This window comes from Lampris incognitus, chromosome 8 (assembly GCF_029633865.1).
Source record: "Lampris incognitus isolate fLamInc1 chromosome 8, fLamInc1.hap2, whole genome shotgun sequence".
Classification (NCBI taxonomy): Eukaryota; Metazoa; Chordata; class Actinopteri; order Lampriformes; family Lampridae; genus Lampris; species Lampris incognitus.
Window position 1 is genome coordinate 45,150,918 of NC_079218.1, and position 15,972 is coordinate 45,166,889.

The following is a 15,972-nucleotide window of genomic DNA, read 5'->3' on the forward strand; positions in this document are numbered from 1 at the left end:
TTGGCCTTCCTCTTTTCCTCTTCCCTGGCAGCTCCATATTCAGCATCCTTCTCCCAGGATACCCAGCATCTCTCCTCCACACATGTCCTAACCATGTCAGTCTTGCCTCACTTGCTTTGTCAAAAAAAAAAAAAACATCATTCAATAATGGTACAAAAGTTAACATTCACACCAAGTGCAACAAAGGGACTGCCGATGGAAATTAGCCTATTAGCTAACTCGGGTACATTTATACATTTGTTTTGAATGTTGATTAATGTACATTGTCTCTTCCCAAATAAATGTTTAAACTAATATTCATGTTTGTAGTGCATTTCTACTCTGCCCTCCCATTCCATGACATGTTTCAAATAAACATGCATTTAGCCCAAAATGGTAAATGGACTGCATTTTATACAGCGCTTTTCTAGTCTACCGACCACTCAAAGCGCTTTTTTACAGTGTATGCCTCACATTCATCCACACACACACACATTCATACACTGATGAAGCCATTGAAAGTCACCACAGGTGGCTCAGTATAAAGTTCTGTCTTAATAATGAGATCCTTGTGGCCTCTCCTGCTGTCGTACAATAGATTGAATGTCAATGTCAATGTTTGTGCATCTGATCTGCATGAGCTAGAACCGAGTTTCATCCGTCAGCCTGTTTCTCTATTTTGACTTGATGTGCTTCATTGTTAGAAACTGCTCTCGCAGATGTAAGTGCTCTCAAAAATGCTGGCCATTGCAAAATCCCTGAGGAGTGGAAAGCGGGACTCAGGTAGTAGTCTCCAAAATGAAATTCCTCTCTCTCAAAAACTGTATATATATCTCCCTGTGATAGCCTGGCGGCCTGCCCAGGGTGTCTCTCCACCTGCTGCCCAATGACTGCTGGGATAGGCTCTAGCATCCCCACGACCCTGAGAGCAGGATAAGCGGTTTGGATAATGGATGGATGGATGGATGGATTGTGCTTTACTTGAAAGAAGAGGTCTGACCGTAGTTCGCAAAGTTCAAGCTGTAACTCTGGGGGTTGCTCACTGACTGCAGCAGCGAGGGGGTCAGTGAGTAACGCAATTCGTGGCTACATGGCCACTGTGACAGCGTTCCTTGAACGGCTGCCGCAGTGGTTCTAGGTCTGCTCTGTACTTGAGAAATGTTTTCTCACATCCAGGGACATCTTTACACATCTCTTCGCAGGCGGGAAGTGTGCCAAATTTGGATAGTCAGATGAAAAGCCTTCTTTGAACAGGGCTAATTTACACTTAAATGTATTCATGTGTGCATAGAGCTCGGACACAGTTTGGCCTCTTCCCTGCAACTGCATATTAAGGTGACTAAGATGTGAGGTAATATCCGCAAGGAAGGCCTATCACAGAGAAGTTCTGTATCCCTGAGCTTACTGCAGTAAGCACTTGTATCATACCGAATGCTGCCCTCCAAGAATCAGAATCAGAATGAGAATCTGGAATTTCAGTGGGCAGCACAAAAAACCTCTCCAAACACTTCCTGTGGCTCATCCATCTGATCTCAGTGTGCATCTGTAAATCCTCATAAGTGGCACCCACTTCATCCAAAAAGGCTACAAACGTCCTATGATTGAGAGCAGAGGAGGTTTCTATAAGACAACAAGTGAAGCAGTGCTTCACCAAAAAAAAACCAAAAAAAAAAACCATAACACACATCACACAAAACATCTTTTTTAGAGGCCAACATTTCATTGGAATGGCTATTTCCTCTGTGAATCAAACCAAAAAAAAAGTGCCACTTAAAAAAAACTGTGTCGTGGGTGTTGTGCAACACAGCGCCCTCTTCGGGTGACACAGGGGAGTGTTCTGCTTCACTAACCCAATGTAAGTGAACGTAAGTTGAAATGGTACGTTACACGTTGTTGATTGGACAGTTACGGTTCATGACGCGTCAGCTAGTCTTTCCTCCACCTGAAAATGATCGACACCCGTCTAACCAATCAGAGAACACCTGTTCAGCCTTTCCGATCCTTGACTTGTCCTCCAATCTTCATCACACCTTTTGGTATTCGAAGGTGAAAAATAAGATAAGAAAGATAAGAAAAAGAGATTAGTAGGGTCGGGCATTCCAAAAGTCCGATTCCAAAGGAATCGTTAAGAGAGTCAAGTTTCGATTCTGCCTATCGGCTCCCAATTAAATTTCACTCGCGCTAAAGCCAGTTTCAGTTTCCGCGGTGGCGGCGTGCGGCTTCCGTAGTTTCCGCCTCCGGAAGTTAAATGGGCGCCATCATGGGCCCGAGAAAGCGGCGGTGGGAAGCGAATGGAGGGTACGCACCGTGCGACGCCTGTGGCAAAATTACCTCGCGCAAGGGAGGACGCGGAACAAATATGGCCCCGCACCTTCGCCGGCACGGTGTACAGATGAACCAGCGTTCCGTGTTGGACACGTAGCGCCGGTCTCCATCTGCCGCCTCGGCGTCCTCTTCAGCAGACGGCAAGCGGCGCCTCGTCGCAACCGGGTAGGTGAAAATTAATAACGTTTGTCTTATTCGCAACAGCGAGACGGTAGACAACTTATACCTATAAACTGTGTGAAAATACTGAAACGTGTATTGTAACGTGGATGGATAAGAAGACACGCTGGCCGGCGGGTCTGTTCCTTTAGCCGAGCGGTTAGCGATGCCCCCTGCGGTGCGGGCGACACGGGTTCGCTTCCCGGCCGCGGCAGTTCCCGTGGTTGCGTTGTCCCCCGAATTCGCGACAGTATTTTATTTTATTTTTCTGTGCTGAACGCTCGCGTATACAGCCCGAGAAGGCAGGTATGCTCGTTTTTCTAATCAAGACCTGTTTCTAATGTAAGGAGTTTGATACCTGGTAGTCCGGACCAGGGTGTGTCTTTAGTTCTTCATCTTCATGTATGAAGACGGTTGTTGTAAATGTAAATATAAGAAGGAGACATTCACATGAATGATCCGTTCTTAAAACAGAATGGCTTGTGTAAAGTTTTTTTTTTTGAAAATAAAATTTTCTTGTGTGAAAGAAGCACCTGACCTGTTTTGACCCGCCTCTCGAAGAACCGGGATCGAAAAGCAGAATCGGAATCAGAATCGTTAAAATCCAAACAATTCCTAATCCTAGAGATTAGCACGAGATAGATTAGTGGTTGCTATAGTGGTTTTTGGCGGTTCTGTTGTAAATATTATAATAACTAGAAGAACCCCGCTACAATGTAGCGGTTTGGTTATCCACCCGTCTAAATCTCCCTCCTCTTCATCCTGCCAGCTAACCACCTTCCCCCTGCCCCTAAACCCCCCCCCCCGGCTCCAACTCCCTCCCCCCAAATGCTCGGAATCATCTGAAATGCCGAGAAAAGTGGTTTTTAGCCATTTTTAGAAAATGCATATTTTGCATAGTTATGCATAATTATTATAATTATTTTAATTTTCTGCTATTTTTCTGGTCCTCTCTGGAACAATACCTACCACCTCCTCCGGGAATCCTTTCACATTTCTCCTACGAGGAAAAACTAGGAGTGAAGGCACAGGAGAGACCAAAGCCCCCCCATCAAACTGGTGCAGAGAGTGGGCTCAGTAAGTCGGAGTTCTAAGTGTTCTAGGTATGACAAGGTGGAATGGCTGACGGGGAGTGTGCTAACAAACCGCTTGTATTGCTGGCCTTGCGTGATGTTGAAGTGTGCTGCTGCAGGAGATGGGTGTTCTTCAAAGTTTGCAAGAGATGGATTGGAGGATCTATGAAATGTTGACAGACCTGTTAAGCTTCATGAAAAATCAAAGCAGCATGTCAGTGCAGCTGTGCATCAAGTTAGGAAATGTGAGGATTGATACTTGCAAAGCATAACGACACGGTCCGGAAAAACCGTGACATTCTGAAAAGGTTTATTGATTTGGTGTTATTATTGGGTCGTCAGGAGCAAGCATCTAGGGGGCATGATGAGAGTGAAAAGTTAGATAATAAAGGAAACTACAGAGAGATGGTAGAAGTGTTTTCCCGCGATGATGATGTTCTGGCTGCTCATTTGAAATTGTCCACTGTTTTCTGGGATGTCTGAGATCATACGAAATGGTCTGATTGAAGCCATTGCTGCTACCGTTCAGGAGATAAAACATGAGACTGCCGCTGTGCCTTTTTTACCTTTTTTGTCTTTTATTTTTCTTGGTTGGGTGGTTGCTTCACCAAAAATTTTGGTCAGCAGCCGTCACTGATTGAGAGACCTGTTCCCGCCTTGAATGAGATTTTTGTCGCTAATGTCTCTCCTCATCGTGTGTCATTGTGGAATACGCCCCCCCCCCCAGACCAAGAAAAGACCATGTGCAAGCAGTTGCTTGGCTACAGGCCTCTTGTTCCAACGCCAGTGCTTCCAACGCCAGTGAAACCAACAATTTATTGATTTGGAAACTGACCCACGGACCGTACTGAGTGAGGGCGGGGATTGAACAGGCCTGGCTGCAGGGTGCGCTGTTGTGAGGCTTTGCCCCCCAAGCGACATTCAATGCCCCCCCCCACCCAATTTATTTCAAGATGTTTAAATCCTCGATTCATTCATTCATCTTCAGCTGCTTCTCCGGGGTCGGGTCGCGGTGGCAGCAAGCTAAATAGAGCACTCCAGACGTCCCTCTCCCCAGCTACGCCCTCCAGCTCCTCCTGGGGGATCCCAAGGCATTCCCAGGCCAGATTGGACAAGTAGTCCCTCCGGTGAGTTCTGGGTCTACCCGGGGTCTCCTCCCAGTTGGCTATGCCCGGCAAACCTCCAAAGGAAGGAGCTCAGGAGGCATCCTAATCAGATGCCCGAACCGTCTCAACTGGCTCCTTTCGATGTAAAGGAGCAGCGGCTCTACTCCGAGCTCCCTCCGGATGTCCGAGCTCCTCATCCTATCTCTATAATTTAGGCTGAGCCCAGACACCCTATGGAGGAAAGTTATTTCAGCAGCTTGTATCCACGATTTCACCCTTTCGGTCACTACCCAAAGTTCATGACCAGTAAATCAAAATAGTTATTGCATTATTTCATGTTGATGCGCTATTTACCAAATTATAATTTTGAATTCAGTTTAGGAAAGATTTCTTTTTTATGTTGGGCAGCTATCCAATCCCAATCTTTTTTTTTCTTTCAATTTTCTCCCCAGTTTGTATCTGGCCAATTACCCCGCTCTTTTTGAGCTGTCGCAGTCGCTGCTCCACCCCCTCTTTGTCGATCCGGGGGCGTCCCAACCAACCTGAAGAGGCGCTAGTGCAGCGACCAAGACAAATACCCACATCCGACTTCCCACCCGCAGACATGGCCAATTGTGTCTGTAGGGACGCCCGACCAAGCCGGAGGTAACACGGGGATTTGACCCGCTGATCCCGTGTTGGTAGGCAACAGAATAGACTGCTATGCTACCCGGGCGCCCCAATCCAAATCATATTTTGCACATTTCCTTCATGTGTTACGTCAGCAGGTGTCTCGCGTGTTTCAGTGTGCTCAGTCGGTACACTGTTTTTGCTGCGCGTGAATTGACCAAAAGTCGAAATGGGTATAAGAAGAATGTTCAAAGCTGACAAAAGCAAATTACCAACTCAAAATGATCGAAGTGAAGAAGAAGAAGAAGAAGAAGAAGAAGGAGAGAGAACGCACCTGGAGTTACTGAGGCTTCCACAGAGTGAGGAGCAACAGGGAACTGCTTCCGAAGTGGCAAAGGCATGGAGCGGGGAGCAACAGCCATCATTAGCCATAGCTAACAGTGGGGAAAGGGGCAACGTTCCCTCAAACGATCCTCACAGTAGCTCTCCAACTGACAGCTTTGCACCGGACGATTTGGTGGTTGATGTGCCTGCTCAGCCCGCCTTGAGCAGGGAGTGGTTTGAAAGAGCGTCAAAGCTGACGCAGCATTTTGTTTCGCTTGCCGAAAGTTCTGAGTTGGCTCTGTTCACCAAAATGGGATTCCCTCACTGGAAGCATGCGATTGAGAGAGACAGAGGCCTGAACAAACATCCATCCATCCATGCTGTATCAAAAGAACACATGGAAACAAGGCTGGATTACGGACCAGGCATGCCGGGTGAGTGCCCTGGGGCCCCGGGCCACAAGAGGCCCCAAAAGGTCAGGGGTATTGTGTTCGCGTATAGTAGGGATCCCCAGTCATACCCTACAATGGACATTTGTTCCAATGGTCCAAGCTAGTCTCTATTGATGCGGGGCCCCAAGCTACAGTCTCTACTGATGCAGGGCCCCAAGCTACAAAGTCTCTACTGATGCAGGGCCCCAAGCTACAAAGTCTCTATTGATGCGGCGGCCCCAAGCTACAGCGCAAACTCGATGCTTGTGATCAAATTCATTGTTTCATTGTGTATAGTTAAACAAATGTGCTGGCTAGAACGCCCATACTGAAAAATAATTAAACGGATAGTTTTACTAAAATATGCCCATATTTCACTAAAGTATTTTCTCTGGAACAAACATTTATTTCCTGTTGGTAAGCCGTTGTAAGTGGGAAGAAGGCTTCGCAATATGTTGGCGATGCTGTGAGCTGCTATTCTCATCTCTGTTTTGTGATTCAAAATTGTGTTGTGCTCTATAGTCACCATCCAAATCCCATGCAGACTGGTGTAGCGTTGGCTACCATGTTGGCTATTTGCATTAGTTTTACATTTAACAATGTTTAGTATTGTTTGCATAGCCTATCTGACGGGGCGGGGGGGGGCAATGGACATGCGTGCCCCGGGGCCCCCTGGTGGGTTAATCCGACCATGCATGGAGAATATGACAAGATGGAAAGAGAGGGAGAGACGAGCAAACACTGGCAAAGAGGTATCGGCAATGTTCAGCACAGAGCCGTTAGTGAGAACTCGTTATTATCTCTCTGCTATCACTGATATGATTGAATTTCTAGCTTGGCAGTGCCCAGTGTTGTTATGGCATTCAAACATGCACTCACTTTTGGCACATCAACCGCCATGTGTGAAATCTTGTTCTCAGCATTGAGAAACGTCTTTACAGTCAAAAGGCTATAACATGTTGCATGAAGGGAAGGCGCACTTGGTGTCTTTTGAAACGGGCTTGACAGCAAGATTTCGCAGTGAGTGGAAAGATGACGTCATGCGGAGATTCAACTCGCCGCGGAATCGCCACCTCCAACTTGACTAATCGGTGGGTTCAATAATCTATTCTATTTAGCAAAACGATGGTGGAAGGTACCTGCTGGGCCATTTAAAGTTGTGTGGCTGGCTGCTGCGCCACCCTGCCTGAGAGTGAGTTAAGCGAGAACGCGTGTGAGAGACATTATTGCCACTCACCGTAGTGGATGTGGACTGATGGCTACAGGGCCTACCTTTTCTGTGTGGGAAGTGGTTGTGCTAAGATACTAAGATATAGTTTGGGTGCCTTTGACAGTGGTCAGATTGGTAATTTTCCGTGTTAATGCCCCCCCCCCCGTATTATTCACCATGTCCCTCTCTAACAGTTTTGCCCTGGAGCCGGGGCTGGGGCCAAATGCGGCCCGTGGGCTGCCAATTGCCCATGTCTGCGTTAGAATATCCCAGTGAATCTGTGTTGTACTTACTTACTTGCTTTCTGTGTATATTCAGCCTTTCTGCTTTCTCCACACATGGATCCCGTAGTTAGCCATATGGCTTGACATTAGAGTTTGGTTTCCTCTGGGATCCAGGATGGCTAATCAGTCACTGTTAAAGATGATAATTACCTCCTCTGTCTAAGGCAGTGAGAATGGACAGGAGCCCGGGTGTTAAGGTGTGTGTGTGTGTGTGTGTGTGTGTGTGTGTGTGGGCAGAGCCTTAGGAACAACAACACAGATCACAACAGTCAGAAGGCGTAAAAACGAAACTGTGAGCGTGATAATGAGCGTGTCCGCTGACAGATGCATATCATCACTCTTGATATGATTCATTAAATCATATCAGGGGCTGGCGACAGACATGGATATTAAAATCGCAGAGAAAAAGATCCCTGTTGTACTGAAGCACGATCAACACACAAGACAATCACTCAGTAAAAGTGGAAATTGGTTACTGTCGGCTGACGTATTCTTTTTGATCTGTCAGATATAATGAAGGGTCAGAGGGCAAACCAATATCTGTTGACAACAGTTTTGTGCGGTTTACCTGAAGGACTGTTGACTCCAGCAGAACAGATTTTTGCAGGGCTGTAAGTCCAGAAAAGAAAACCAGAATCAGAATGTGTGTGTGTGTTTTTTTTTTTTAATCCCAATCATGTATAATGGCCATGTAGGTTTGTACATACATGGAGTTTGACTCCTGTTTCGTGGCTCTCTCAGTGTACTTAACATAGAATAACAACACTACAACACAACAATCTTCAGATATATACACAAGGATGGACTTTAAACAGGTGAAATAAGAGGCGATAAAGTGCAGTGGTGCAGGGAACCAAATAGCATAAGGCAAGCATTTGATATGGATGCACATTGAATCTTGTTTTTTGTTTTTGTTTTTTGGTCATTTATTAATTAAATATTCGGATTTTAAAAAGGCAAAAACACTGATGGCTCAATTATTAGTCAAGGAGATAAACTATGTATGCACTCTCAGGTGTGAGATTTTGCGTGGAGATGTTTTATAGCATGATATGTTTACATGATGTAGTCCTCTTCTTCTTTCGGCTCATTCCCTGTTTTTCAGGGGTCACCACAGCAGATTTTAAAGTTTCCATCGGTACCCTGTGAAGGCACAGCACCAATGGCGGTCGTTGTTAACCCGGGCTTCAACCGATCTGGTATGGTCTTGTCAATCCGTGTACTGATTTGGCAAAATTTTAGGTTGGATGCCCTTCCTGACACAACCACTAACCCTATGGACGGGGGCACAGGTAAAGTGTTGGATGCCATCCCAGTATTCATAAACTTGCACCCATGCCTGTCGCATTGTTTACATGATTTATAGTAATGGGCTAAAATAAGAAGGTTAACAGCATATGGGTAACAAATTCAGTAACAGGACATGCGGGTGGCTTGGCGATCTATTCCGTTGCCGACCAACACAGGGATTGCTGGTTCAAATCCCCATGTTACCTCCGGCCTGGCTGGGCGTCCCTACAGACACACTTGACTGTGTCTGCAGAAGTGGCGGCTGGTGCTAAAAAAAATGTTTTTTTGGGGGGGGGGGTGCAGTTAACCTTGGCACAGCACACCTGATAGCTGCTATAATGTCCACACAGTCACAGTTATTAAGAAGGACAATGTAGCCTATAGATTTTATCAGGTTCGTACCCTGTTTTATTCTGAATTGAGGATGTATGCCCCACTTCCACAAATCACTGTATCTGTCCTTACATTAATTACATATTTATTATGAAAGCAGTCCTGTTAAAAGATAGTCCACCAATATCTAACTGGGATTTTGATCTTTTTAAAGATGCAAATAAATGGAACATAGTTAAGCAGAAGAAAAAACAAAACACAAATCTAAAAGCAACACAGCATTGTAGTGCTGTTTGGCCAGTAGCACTACTTGAACCAGGCATGGCTCCAGGATTTCAGTTTTGGGTGGGCCAGGCCGATTACGGATGGGCCTGGAATTCCCTAGGGGGGTCCGGGGACATGCTCCCCCAGAAGAAAAATTTTCAATATTGATAATGCATCAATTTGGTGCATTTTGAGACCAAAATTGAGCTAGATAGAATAACAAATGTAATCACAAAAAAAACCCTCATAATTCATTCAACATTGACAAAATGAGCCAAAATGTTAAAAATTACTCAGTGCAAAATATATATTGCTTGAACAGCGGCAGTACCATCACTTGCCAACGTTGAAAGCCAGTGAGTGACCATTTTAAACTATAATTTATCACTGACCGACCAATAGAGGACGCAACAGGTCTGTGACCAAACAACCACAGCCCAATCAAAGGCCCTGTCCTAATTAATACCCACCCTACGCGCTACCTAGAGTGGTGCAGTTTGGTATTACAGCATTGCGTAGGGCATGCAAAGTCCCCTTTGGGAAGGAGGTTTAAATGAATTGAATTGGGACGCCTGAGTAACGCGAGCAGAGCAGCGAGCCAGTATTCAGAACTCGCTCATAACGTTATCTGTCATGTAAAGACATGCGTGTCTCATGAACTTGCTTGCGCATGAATATCAACATATAAAATTATGTCTATAAAAACAATTTTTAGCACAAAATCATGCGATTATTGGCCGATTTCGAATCATTTATGACTAAATGAAAATTTGCAAAAAATAATAATTTTTTTTTGGGTAGGAAAATTGTAGGGTGGGCCTGGTGAAAAGTGGGCGGGCCTAGGACCGTCAGGCCCACCCATAACGCTGTGCCTGAATTGAACATAAATTTTGCCCTTCTGTCCTGCAAATTTCTCTATGACTTTCTGGTTAAAGTCAGTCATCTCAGTCACCAGTCTCTTCTCCATTGACAGCATGGCCAATGCATTCAGCCTCTTCTGGGTCATGGTGTTTCTGAGCAAAGTTTTAATTCTTTTCCAAGTTGAGAAGCCCCTCTCAGCTTCCACTGTGGTCATGGGTGTGGTGATGAGGATTTTTAGGAGTGTGACAGTCTCTGAAAAGACTTCTTCAAGATAGTTCTCCATAAACAACTGGAATAGGTCCACAGCACCACGCCAGGCTTTGAACTCATCCTTGCTGTAAATGAGACTAAGCTCCGTCTTCAGCTAGCTTGCATTCAGCATGGGGTAGGCCTTCAGGGTATTGCCCAGTGCATCTTCAGGAAATGCGGTGTTGTACTGTTCAAACCTGTCCTCCTGCAGTAAGGTGGCACAGACGAGGTGGTTTGTGAAGACGAAGCATTCCCTAACAAGTCACAGTATGATATCACGACCTACAGAGAGAAGAATTTAAAAAAAAAAAACCAAAACAATTAGAGCTGGCAAAATGCTCATTGCACCTTCATCATCCAGAGTTAACCAACGGACAACGGCACAATTTTTAAATATGGTACTACTGTTACATTTTGTGTTTTATTACTTACATTCTAAGTCATAAAATAGTAGAGAAATATTAGCTAACTCCAATGTCATTTATGGATCCTTCTTCTGCCATCTGCTGTACAAAATGTGAACGCGAATGCCCAAGATTATTGCTCAAGTACTGGAGCAAAGAACCCATCCATCCATCCATTATCCAAGTTGCTTATCCCAACCGGGGTGCTGGATCCTATCCCAGCAGTCATTGGGCGGCAGGTGGGGAGCAAAGAACCCTGAAGTTTAATATATTGTGAAATTAACCTCCCTCAGTTGATCATAGATCTGATTTAACTGCTCATTTTCAGGTTCATACTTTTATTTTAGGTGTCTACTAGAATAGGTTTACATGCTTTAATGTTCAAAAAACATAGAATTTTTCTCATACTGTCTGTTGCTGCAGCCCTCTATTCAAATTCTGTCTGAAACGCTCCATTAGCTCCAGTCCTCCTTAAGGCCCCCCTCCTGAAAGGCCCAGTCTGCTCTGACTGCTCCCAGTCTGTTGTGTTACGTGTAATGTAGATAAGTAACAGAGCAAAAGGCTGGACTACAGACGAGGTGTTTCAGGCAGTTCAGGAGAAGAGTTTTCTGTTTGAGAGAAAAACTCCCTTTGGCTTTGTGGACTTGGGCCTATGTAACTTGGCAGACCTTTTTATGCATACATCTAACGTTAGATACATGTGTCTGAGCACATCTTCCTAGAAAATTAGGTTCAGGTTTCAGCTCTGAATAACTAGTTCTACGGAACCAAACTGATTTCTGAACAAGGCTTTATTTTACAACACAAAATTAACAGCATAAAATTAATGATGCCGTAGTGCAGTGGTTTTCAAACCCTGGGTCGCGACCCTCGGACGGGTGGCAGAATATTAAAAATGGGTCGGCAAATTTGATTTGGTAGACAGATTTTTTTTCCCGTAAATTATGTCTCTCATCAGCATGCCCTGTACGTGCACTCAATCAAGCTCTCTAGATACCGCGGCCATTCGTGGGTCACATTCAGGATTTTAAAAAATGACGTATTGCTGTTGCACAGAGAATTGGCAGCCTCACCCTTCACACTAAGTAAGTGATGTTTACTGTGGTATTTTCTTAGGCTTGGTTTGATTGCACGTACAATTATATTTATGGTTATATGGGTCGTGTTGATAATCAATGGGGAAAATATGGGTCCCCTGAAAAATAAAATTGAAAACCAGTGCAGTAGTGTGTCTGTACAGTAAAGGTAAAAGAGCATTCTCAAAAGGGTTACATATTTTATACAGTGTAAAAAAAAAGAAAAGAGGTTATGCCCCCCCCCCCAAAGTTGTGTTATTATAATGGCCATCATAAAAACTACTTGTTTCCTAAACTTGTTTGCATGTTTCATTGCTGAATAAGATGAAGAAACAGGCAGACAAGAGACAAGGGGATGGGTTATTAGGAGTATCCCTAACAAATTATATCAGGGGAAGTGAATGTCAGGTGAAGAGAACAGAAGCAATATTATTTCAGTTTCTGTCACATGCACCTTGACTGCATAAGTGAATAATATTTTTGATCTTCTGATATCCTTGCTTCTTTGTAAGTAAAGAAAAAAAGATTATTAAGGTTATGAAATGTTTACAATTCTGCAGTTTATGTCCTTGGTCTTACCACTGTCAAGTTGCCAACGGTGACAACAACCCTCCTGTTTCTTCACAAGCATTCAGCAATTTCTCCAAAACCTTGTTTCACACAGTCTTTACTTAAAACGTTCAATCACTACTTATAAATCACAGGCTGGTGTCACTAAAATTATAGTAATTTTTAATTGTTTTTAGGCTTTCACCTCTAATTTCTTACCAGTTAAACTACTTGCAATTACATTTCCAAGCTTTTTGACTTAGTTGTGTTTTTTATGCAAGGACAATAGAGGTACTTGACTTCACTTCCCCATAAAAAGTATTTCATCTAATAAACATCGTTGTTATTGTTATTATTATTATTATTATTATTATTATTATTACTACTACTACTACACAAATCTGGTCAAAAGTTGGCAAACATCTTTCCACAGAGAGATTAAGATATAAGTACTACACTCCAGTGTATCATAGATTATGACTGATTTCTGCAACACGCAGTAAACTCACCTCTGCCGCAATCCTCGTATGGTCCTCTGGACTGAGTGTTCGATGCCTCTTTGCAGGCTGAGGGCCACTGCTTTACTCAACCAAGGAACGGAGTGAATTTCTGTGAACAACAAAGATCACTGAGAGTAATAAAAAGCTGATAATAAAGAAATAGTGAGAACAAATAGTAATAAATATACAAATAACAGGAATACTCCTACTTGATTTTGTTTTTTTTTAATATGTCCTGCTGGAACCGCTGGATGCACCCGTTGATGTGGACCAAATCAATGTTCCTCGTCTGGAGTTTGGCATAGAGGCGGTCCACATGTGGCAAGACGCTAGCAAATTCACCAAGGTCAGAAGAACAAAAATTCTCACCTTGGTCTTGTGACATATTCCAGGCAGAGGAGCTTACTTTTCTGATCCTCAGGAAATATCGCAGCAAGGCGTTCTTTTAGTGCTGCAGCGATAGACTTAGCTGTAGCTGACAGCGGGAGAAGGAACTCAAAAAATCTCTCCCGCACATTTTCTCTCATCAGTGTAGCGCAGCACAAGTTGGCACTGTGTGACAATATCCACAGTCTCCTCTGCTTGGATTGCGATAAAATCACTACTCTCAGCTTCTTTGACGATGTGCTCCCTCACAACGGACAGCATACAGTCCAGTAACTCGTTCTGCACAGTGTTTGAAGTCCCCTTAAACACAGCGGCGTTCATCTCTTGATATTTGAAGGGGGTGGCGCCCCACCGCTCTCTACTGGCCAGCCGCCAATGGGCTGCAGGTGGGAAGCCAGATGTGGGTGTGTGTCCTGGTCGCTGCAGTAGCACCTCCTCTGGTTGGTCGGGGCACCTGTTCGGGGCGGAGGGGGAACTGGGGGGAATAGCGTGATCCTCCCACGCGCTACGTCCCCCTGGTGAAACTCCTCACTGTCAGGTGAAAAGAAGCTGCTGGTGACCCCACATGTATCGGAGGAGGCATGTGGTAGTCTGCAGCCCTCCCCGGATCAGCAGAGGGGGTTGGGCAGCGACCAGGATGGCTCGGAAGAGTGGGTAGATGGTACAATTGGGGAGAAAAGGCGGGGGGGGGGGGTCAGTAACGGCTTTAAGTTCATGGAAATGTGAATGGAAAAGTCTTTTTCCCCCCCATCAAAACCACTAAAACAATAACATGTATATACCTCCAGACCCTCCCAAACTTTAATTCCCCTGCTTGTTCACTTTTTTCCACCCATCTTAAATCTTCACGCCTCAGCTGAGATCAGAACCAACTTATCACGAGTCTGAATGCATCAGCTATTCATTATGCAAAGACAAATCAATATTTTGACAGCATAGTCCTAATAGGACATATTTTTGCTTGTTAAGTGTTGTAAGGAAGACTTGTACTTCAGAGCTCTGCATGCATTTGCATGAGAATGTTGATCTTGCCTCTTGCCTTTGGCTTGTGGAAAATAAACACCCGCCGCTTCCCCGAGATACACTGGGCATGACTGGTCATAATCACATGCTGGTTGGCTGCCAGATTCATCAATTCATGGCTGCGTTCTTCGTGTCGTTGGTCTCTCGGTGGGCCTCTGCAGCTCGCCAAGCGCCGGGCTTAAGACCGCTCAGAGTTTTCTCAGTCATTTCTGCCATTAACCAGATTTCAGGCAAATTCAAGTATTGTCTGGGAGCATATTACACGGTTTATCTTGAAAAGAAAGCATTGATAGCAAAATACACACATGTTTGAGCAAATAAGCCATAAATATTGCGGAATTTGTGGATGTGGATATTTAATGCACATCTCCTGCTGCCCATATAAGCACTGCATGCATCAGGTGTGCATGCGCACACACACACACACAAAATGATATTAGAAATTGGTCTGGATTTTTCAACCAAAATTCAATCCAAAATTTGGGGTGTCCGGGTAGTGTAGCGGTCTGTTCTGTTGCCTACCAATACGGGGATCACCAGTTCGAATCCCCTTGTTACCTTCAGCTTGGTCGGGCGTCCTTACAGACACAATTGGCCTTGTCTGCGGGTGGTAAGCCAGATGTGGGTACGTTTCCTGGTCGCTGCACTAGCGCCTCCTCTGGTCGGTCGGGGCGCCTGTTCGGGGGGGAGGGGGAACTGGGTGGAATTGTGTGATCCTCCCACACGCTACGCCCCCCTGGCGAAACTCCTCACCATCAGGTGAACAGAAGCAGCAGGCGACTCCACATGTAGCGGAGGAGGCATGTGGTAGTCTGCAGCCCTCCCCAGATTGGCAGATGGGGTGGAGCAGCGATGGGGACGGCTCGGAAGAGTGGGGTAATTGGCCGAGTACAATTGGGGCGAAAAAGAGGGGGAAAAAGCACAAAAAAAAATTCAGTCCAAAGTTCAAGGAATTCACATGTTTGAACTCATTCAAAACCTAACTCTGAATGCAGTCCATTGCAGTATGGAGTTAAAGCTGTGGATGAGATGGAGGCCTTTTTTATGACTCTTGCCGCTGGAACAGCATCGACCCTTGTTGGCTGAAGTATTACATCGCCGCCAGTTCAATCAGGACAACTAACATGTTTGAAGTACATATTTTATTGTGTTAAAGGGCAATATGGCTTTAATGGTTGGCAATGAATAGATCTGCTGCATGACAAACTGCCCCTAAAGTGAACTAAAACGATCAATAACACGGAGCACAACCCCCCTTACAGTACATACAGCAGGTCCACGCAGGTGGCACTGGCATAACAGCAGCAGCACACGTAAGAAGCACAACTGGTTCCCTCCTGATTGGTGTATTGTTAATACATGGTTTAAGACTTGGTTGAGGCCAACTCAGCAGTCAGCTAGTTCCTGACTGAACTTGCAGCAAAAACCCTTTTCTCCAGCATGTCTCTGTAGGACTTGGTGTATGACACAAACCAACCACTTTAAGGACCTGCACAGCAATTGAGCTGGACAGCCAGAGATGGGCACAAATACATC